General features: G+C 38.3%; 1 protein-coding gene across 1 annotated transcript in view; it reads right to left on the bottom strand.

Moving 5' to 3' along the window:
- RASGRP3 (RAS guanyl releasing protein 3) overlaps positions 1-7,637 on the bottom strand; it is an 84,451-nt gene extending 76,814 nt beyond the window's left edge. The window contains exon 1 of the mRNA XM_018552895.1: positions 7,513-7,637. The gene's annotated coding sequence lies outside the window, so the exon portion shown is untranslated. The remainder of the gene's footprint in view (positions 1-7,512) is intronic.
- Positions 7,638-8,077: the final 440 nt, after the last annotated feature.

Below are 8,077 nucleotides of genomic sequence, written 5' to 3'. Positions count from 1 at the left end.
AAATACTTTTTTTCTCCCCCCCCCCCCCCCCCATGTTAATGTCAGCACTTACCTTAAATGATGTCTCCTAATCCGATCTTCCTCTTCTATTCCCATGTTTTCATCTGTCCCTCCAGCGGTGCAGCGGCTCTTCTCTGCTTACAGGCACTTCTGTCTGCATGCGGGTGCACGCCTCCATAGGCTTACCTTGCAACTCTGCTCCTCTCCCGGCCGAAAATCCGAACTGCGCATGCGCCCGCCCCAAGATCATTTGCGGCCGCACGAACAGTTCCGGACTCTCGCCGCGGGAGTGCGCAGCGATAATAAGGTCAGTCTAAACTGCTGTTTAAGCTGGTTTTTAAAAAAAACCTTTTTGCCTATATCTACTGCTTGTCCATTTAAAACTGTAGCTGCTGCAATGTTCGAAATCTGAAAAAATTATGCAACCAGGAGCAATAGGGCCAACTGTGCATGGAATGCCCCTAGATATGTCAGTTCCTGCTTCTGTGATTGGCTGACTGATTTCCCCAGAAGTCTGCACTAAGATACAAGTATAATATCGCATAATTTGTGTTGGGGGGAAGCTGGGGAGGATATCGGCGAATGTCCATTCACCTATCTCCTCCCCATACTATGGGACTGTGAGCGATTCAGATTACATCACTTCCGGTCCCATAGCTGTCAGTGTCGGGCTCCTAAAGCCTAGCAATAAGCTATTGAAGTGCGAACTGCACTTCAATAGCTTATTTCAAGTGTAAAGGTGATACTAGGGGTCTTTTGGACCCACAGCATCACCTTAAAGAGGACCTGTCACCACCACTATGCTATCACATGGGGGCTTGTAAGCCCCCATATGTGATAGCAATTAAACTAAAATTAAAAAATAGTAACCGTTTTTAAAATTAATATTAAATAAAATAAATGTAAAAATAATTTTAAAAACATGTTTAAAGTCATCTGCCCCCGTGAGCACGCGCATCTTCACGTAAACACGCGTTGGGTGTGCCTGCGTATGAAAAGAACGATCGTGCCACACATGTTGGGTATCGCCACGCACGCCGAAGTGAGAGCAATAATTCTAGGGCCAATATTTACGTGCATCTCTAAATTGATGACCTATAGAGGCTTTTCATTCGTTGTCTATGGACTTTTTAGGGTAATGAAGTTTGTTACAGTTTCAGGGATGCACACAATTTTTAACCTGGACATGTTGGGTATCTATTTATTATTTGCTCATCTTTTATATTTTATTAAAAACATGGGTATTTTATTGTGTTTTGGGGCATTTCAGTGCATTTTGCTAGGCTACACCTGTGCTGACTTATGTTATTTGCTTCACTACACAACCATAGCTTCATCTCTCCCCTAAATTGCTCTACATTTATTCATTGATGTTTTAGTTTTTCTCTACTATGGGTTTTCTTGGAATGTTAGCTCACAGTGCCATTTGGTAGCTGTGTTTTTGTACAGAATTTTTTTATTTTGCAGAGTACTTTAAATAATCATATGCTACAATATTTTCACAGTGTATGACCCTAGAAGCAGTGCTAGTTTAGGTATGGTGACATCACTCTAATGCTGCGGAGGTAAAAAAATTTCTGCAAATATAATATTGCTTCTGAGGGTTGGCCAATGGTAACCACTAGCACTGGAATGGACCTTTAGTATGACAGCTAATAGGAGTCCCGACATGATCCTTTTAAAAATAAAAGGTTCTATAAAAATTAACTCTTTGAGTTGTATATGTAGTCATTTCATAACGCATTACAACAAATCAGGCTCTGATTTAGTTGTTGACTATTTGACATTTTTTATTGTTACCTAGTTTGTAGGTAAACAAGAAGAGTCTGACCATTATTAATGGAATATTTAGAGGTCTCCATGAAAGAGCCACTTCCACTCTCTTTGTTAGCAGCTTCAAAACAGCACTAGATACTGCTACTGCCATGCATTGGGCTTTCAATCCAGTGTCCGGGCTGTTAATTGACATTCCTGATCGCTGGAGACTGGGACCCCTGCTGCTGTAAAAGGTATGTGCCTTCATGTGACACATTTTTTTTTTAACTTGTCATGGGCCTATAGGGTCTGGGGTTAGAACTAGAATAAATACAAAATAGTCTGGACTGGGTGTAAGCTAGGATTAGGGATACAGTTAGTTGGAAAAGGGTAATAGTTTGGACAACTGAATTGAACAGATTTCTATACTTTCATCTCCGTTTAGGCTGCCCATACACCTAAGAGAGTGCTCTCTACATGTGTGAAAAAAATCTAGCATGATCTTTCAAAAAAGGGCTTTCCATCAACTGAAAAGGTCTTACATATATGTAGTGGTGCTCGATCATTTTGAAATGATGCTTCCAGCTAACTGAATGCATATGTGTAGTGTTTTTGATTATCTTAGAATTGAAATACAGCTGTGCAACATTTATCCAACTGAAAATGGCTGAACATTTTGAATTGTATAGATCGTTTTTGTCCAGTGACATTTGTGGCAATCTGTGTGAGATAAACAGGCATTAGACACATTTCTTCAAGTTGTTGTCTTATTCCTATTGGCAGCCTTACATCTAGTTTTTAATGGCAAAATTAGTTTAAGATCAGGGCACAGACGCATCATGTACAAACCTGTTTCTGATGGACATACTATATATGAATGAGCTAAGAAATGTAAATGGATTTCCTGCTAAAGCTCTTTTTAGTGTAAATATACAGGGTTATTCACTAAGCTGCCGAAGGCAGCCGAGTGAATAACCGAGCCGAAGTGAACACAGCCGGACGGCATTCGGCTATTCACTCCGGCTCAGTGCGGCAGATTTCAGCCGTACATCAGCTGAAATCAGTCGTACATCGGCTACTTTCATTCAGCCTGCTGAGCCAAAGTGCAGAAGGGCTTTGACTCAGCCCATCCAACATCTGGATCGGCTGAGCCAAAGCTCCGGCAGCTCACTCGCTGCCGTTCGGCCCCTATGAAAATAGTGAATAGCCGATGGCCGCCGAGCATTTTAAAAATATTTTAAAGAAATAAAAAAACTATTGGGCGGAGCTAACAGTGACAGCTAGCTCCGCCCGACTGTTTTCTATTGGCCGGCACCTGCTAGAGTCTTCTAGCAAGTTCAGTCCAGTGAAAAATAGCCCGTACAGCAGCTCTTCAGTGCGACTGAACCGAAGGGTTATGGCGGCCCAAGAGAGCCAAAGGATCAGCCCAATCTACGGCTGTATCCTTCATCTCAATAGTGAATAACCTCCATAGTATTTAAAGTGTAGTATTTATATGAATATTGTAGCATGTGCCAACTTTTATGGTGGTGTGCTTGGGTGCAGCATGTTTTCTGCATTTACATTCCAAAATGAAGCCAGTGATTGATCAATGGGGACAATAGCATCTCTCTTCATTTATGTAGACAAGCTGCACCAGAAAAAAAGTCAGAACTACATTTTCATGCAGTCTCTGTTCATGGCAACATGAATAAGGGCAGATTAATTACTGGATGTGGCTGAAGGAAAGCCACCAATCAGTATAAAGGCTTGTGTCGACGGGCTTTTGTTCATGTCAGATGGGTTTTGCATTCCTATAAAAGCCAAAGTAAATGCAAAACTTTTGAAGCAGGTCAAATGCTGGTCATAAGGAGGTCAACTACAGGTCGAATGCACCTTTCAATGGATCCTAAATGATCTCAACAGCATCTTAAACTGATGTCAAATTGATGCTTTAGCATAAGCCCAAAGCTCATTCACACAGGCCATAAGTGGTGAAATAAAGTGGAAGTGAAATCTTTAAAAAAGTGCTGTTTTTTTCTGAACACTGAGCCGTGCATGTGCAGCCTAGTGCACAGGTTGGACAAGATTCTTGCCGAGATAAAGTAACTCCTGTGCGGGAGTTACATAATTTCAGCCAGACCAAACTTGTGGCCAAGAATCAGAACCCAGAAGAAGATTGGGACAAAAATGGAAGTGCTGTCGAGGGAAGAAAGCCCTGACATTGCAGCACTGAGGGGATTGCTATGCCAGGTAAGGCTGTGCATATTAGCACACTATGGCTAAGAGCCCCCCTCCCCCTCACTTTTTTTAATCCGCTGTACTTCGGTCTTTGGTAAAACTTTTTATGACCATAAAGCCTAGTTCAACTTACAGCCAATTTATTGACAGCAGTTGTTTGTGGCAGATGATTTTTTATTTTTAAATAATGCAGGGTGTCATTGTGTTTTGCTCAGAATATGTCAAGTGGCTGATTATCATAGCAGATGTCTGGTACCAAAACAGAATGCTCTGCAGACAGTCTCTTTTGATACATAATCATTAAATGTATGAACATACAGTATAACAATAATATCTGATGAATTGATACAAACCAAAAAATTTGATATTACTAACCAAATTCCATATATAACCATGAGTTGTAAAGTCCCAGGATATACTATCCTGTTATAAAATCAGCATTGTAATAGGAATACATACTAGAGTTGGTTTTGATAAAGCTATTAAAGCTTTCTTGAAAAAAATCCCTTTTATGTAGTGAGTGCTGCCCATCACTTTTATCAACTTCCCGAATTCCCAGTGTGCTTTGTATTTCATTCCCTGCTGCTTTATGAGTTGCAATCCTGATTTCTCAAGACAACATATCCCATCATGCATTGCTTTTCAACAAGCAATTATAATGTTACATTGTTCAGACGTTGATTTGTAGTTCAGGTGGCAGGCTTAGTTAGAGTGGTGACACAAGGAAGTGCATATTCACAGGGCTGAGCACAATTAAATTGTGTCAGTGCATTGAGGAGGTACATCCTTTGGGCATCATCAATAAGTATGTTTACAAACTTCCAGATCAATATAGTTATTAGAAGTAGGACAGTATATAGATAGAGATGCAATCTAGAAATACATATTTATTTTTAGCTTTTGACTATAGATACCCAATAAATGTATATTGAGGCAATGTTATCAAATTTAATATAGAACCACACACGTGTACAATGATATTCTGCTAAGTTTCAAAGTTTCAATATTTTGGAGTAGAGCAACTGTTTGATGTACAACAAAAAAGGAGTTGGAACATGGACATATCCACACAGCTGAACTCAAACTTCCTGTCAAGCCAGTATACAAAAGCTCCAGGATGCAGCCTGAAGGTTTCCATTCAGGTCATGGAGCACCGAGAGAGGACATCTATTATCCTTTCTATTGTACATAACACAGATTTTAGGATAAAGGTTTTATGGATGATAAGGGATCCTTATGTTCTCTGACAGATATATACTTCTGTTAACTGTAGGTCTGTGTCTTGACAGACAGTCTTTAATAATGTATGCAGTATGTGACTGCTCTCCAAATAAGTCTTTACATTTTTTACTTTACAAGGACGGCAGCATAACTCTTCAGATATACTGTAGATACAAACACCAATATAGTAATTGAATAGTCATATAATTACAATATTGTTATATGTAGTTATAATTATATAGTCATACATAGCTGTACAACGTTTACTTAAATATCCATGTTATATGTATTATCCATCACATGATTAAAGCTGGCCACACATGTTACAATCTGGCTGTACAAGGCCCTTTAGATCTACCAACAATTAAATGGTATCACTCACTTGTCTTTGGATATAAATTCAATTGGTGGTTTAGGTAGGTCCTATGTAGTTTGTAAATGAAATGGAGATTATACAGAGATGCTATTGTGTTTGGCCACCTTAAGACAAATAATTATTTTTTTCATTTTACTTTTACTTACTAAGAAAACACAGCTTTACTTTAGTAACTAAATATTGTTTACTCCTTTAGTATACATGCCTTCCAATTGCCCATCCTGTATCCCTCTTTCCTCCTCAGGTGTCCTTCTTTACTCCTCAGTTGTCACTCTTTATTCCTCAGTTGTCCCTCTTTCCTCCTAAGTTGTCCCTCTTTCCTCCTAAGTTGTCCCTCTTTCCTCCTAAGTTGTCCCTCTTTCCTCCTAAGTTGTCCCTATTTTCGGTCTGTTGTACAAATATCTATGAAAGGTTCTCTTAAACTGCCAAAAGTGTTATTCTGCAGTAAAACCTCTATCTTCCTAAAAACATTGTGCTGGAAGGTGTCCCTCTTTCTCCTCTCAGAAAGATGGGAGTTATGAGTATAATAACCCCACTGACCGAAGACTACTGTCTTATCATAAGAATACCTTTTGACTGTATTCTTCACACGATGGGGTTGATATGCTATAATAGTAAAGAATGTATGGTGAATAAAGCTGTATTTTCGTCAATCATCCAATTATGTGCAAGGTGATTGGGTAACCAAAGGTTTAATTGCATCACTAAGCTTAGTGGAAATGTATTGCACTGAGTAAACCTTCCCTGTTCCATTAGTAAAACAAGCCCTAGGAATGTGCACGTTGTGGTAATACTCTCTTTATAAATTCTCAGAAGTGGGGCCCTTCTAATCCTCTTGTATGGAATTGTAGTGTAATTGTACTGTCTCCCCTTATTTTGTAAAAAATGGCACTATATAAATGTATTATAATTTAATAATAAAAAAAAATACTAAAAAGCCATCATTAATAAAATGCATCTTGTTGCTCACCCTTTACAACCTTGCATATAGTAAAGAAGTATGGAATAAAGTCATTACATATATACAGACATTTATATATTTCAGCAAAACATCTAAATAATGAATAAAAAGCATCATGAATATAATTAATCTTGTTGCTCACACTTTACAGCCTTGTATATAGTAAAGAAGTATGGAATAAAGTAATTACATATATACAGACATTTATATATTTTCATCAAAACATCTAAATAATGAATAAAAAGCATCTTCAATATAATGCATCTTCTTGCTCACCCTTTACAACCTTGTATATAGTAAAGAAGTATTGAATAAGGTCATTATAAATATACAGACATTTATATATTTCAGCAAAACATCTAAATAATGAATAAATAGAAATAAAATGCATAACACATTAATTACAGAGAACTGCTGAAGCGTTCATTGCTGAGGACAATGCAAGCTATGACAATGTTTTTGTAAGCACAATCATGAGACAGCCGCAAGCCTTAGTATCCAGCATGATTAGCTCACAAAAACTCATATGACTTGTTAAGAATGTACACAGTGTTGTAAGCAGCCCAGAGGTATTGTGAGCCTGTCTAAACCCACAAATCGCATAGTCCCTGCCTTTCAATGAAAAGATTTTCAATAAGTGCCTATGTTTACAACCGAATAGATAAGAAACATAAAAAGAAAGTTTTTTAGAGGAAAGTTGGAAGCAGTGCCAAGTCAAAATTAGAAACAAGTTCAACTACACATACTATGCGGTTTCGCAGTAAAGAATTGCATCTTCTCTTGTATTAACCATCTCACAGCCACACACACAGTTTACTGTCAACTCATTTGAACAGAATAAAGCAACGCTATTTGAAATGTAAAGCAGCAGACACTAAAATATTTCAGGCTATGTTCCGCATGTCATCCCCAGAAAGGTGAAATGTTGTAATTCCAGAATTAGGTGTAAAAATGGATGAAAAATGCCAGAGTTACTTACTTTCTGTTCATCTCTGTGCAGAGGTATTCCACAAACATCTCCATTCCTTGCTCACTTGCCAAGTGCTAATGCATGAAACGAGCAGCTGTTTCCTTTGAGCTTGTGCTGTGTCTTACCAAGTCACATGCCCCTCCTCTGATAAATCTAGCAGCAGACTTTGCCAGGAGGTCAACATTTTCAGATTTTTTTTTTTTGTTAAAGATTATTTTAATTTTAGATATGATAGCTATGCCTAATCTGCAGCACTGTTAGAAATTAAAGTGTCTCTAAGGAGGTGTGTAATTATTACATATGCCCACAGGAGTAGGAGATTTTATATAAAATACATTATATACAGTATGTACAGTGCCTACTTTAACAGAGAGGTGATATACACTGGCTGTCCAAAAAAAAGTCACCACCTGGATTTAGCTAAGCAAATAGATAATAGCTATAGGGGTTGCTTCAGTTAGTCAGGTCTAGGTTCAGCAACAATATGTGCCCAAAAAATTAGGTCACCTCATCCATCAATTAATTGTTTTCTTCCCTGATGGCATGAGACATCAGGGAGCATGAGACACCATTT

Source organism: Nanorana parkeri, unplaced genomic scaffold (assembly GCF_000935625.1).
Source record: "Nanorana parkeri isolate BGI_ZX_2015 unplaced genomic scaffold, ASM93562v1 scaffold100, whole genome shotgun sequence".
In the NCBI taxonomy this organism is placed as follows: Eukaryota; Metazoa; Chordata; class Amphibia; order Anura; family Dicroglossidae; genus Nanorana; species Nanorana parkeri.
This window is presented reverse-complemented; position numbering and strand designations above follow the sequence as displayed.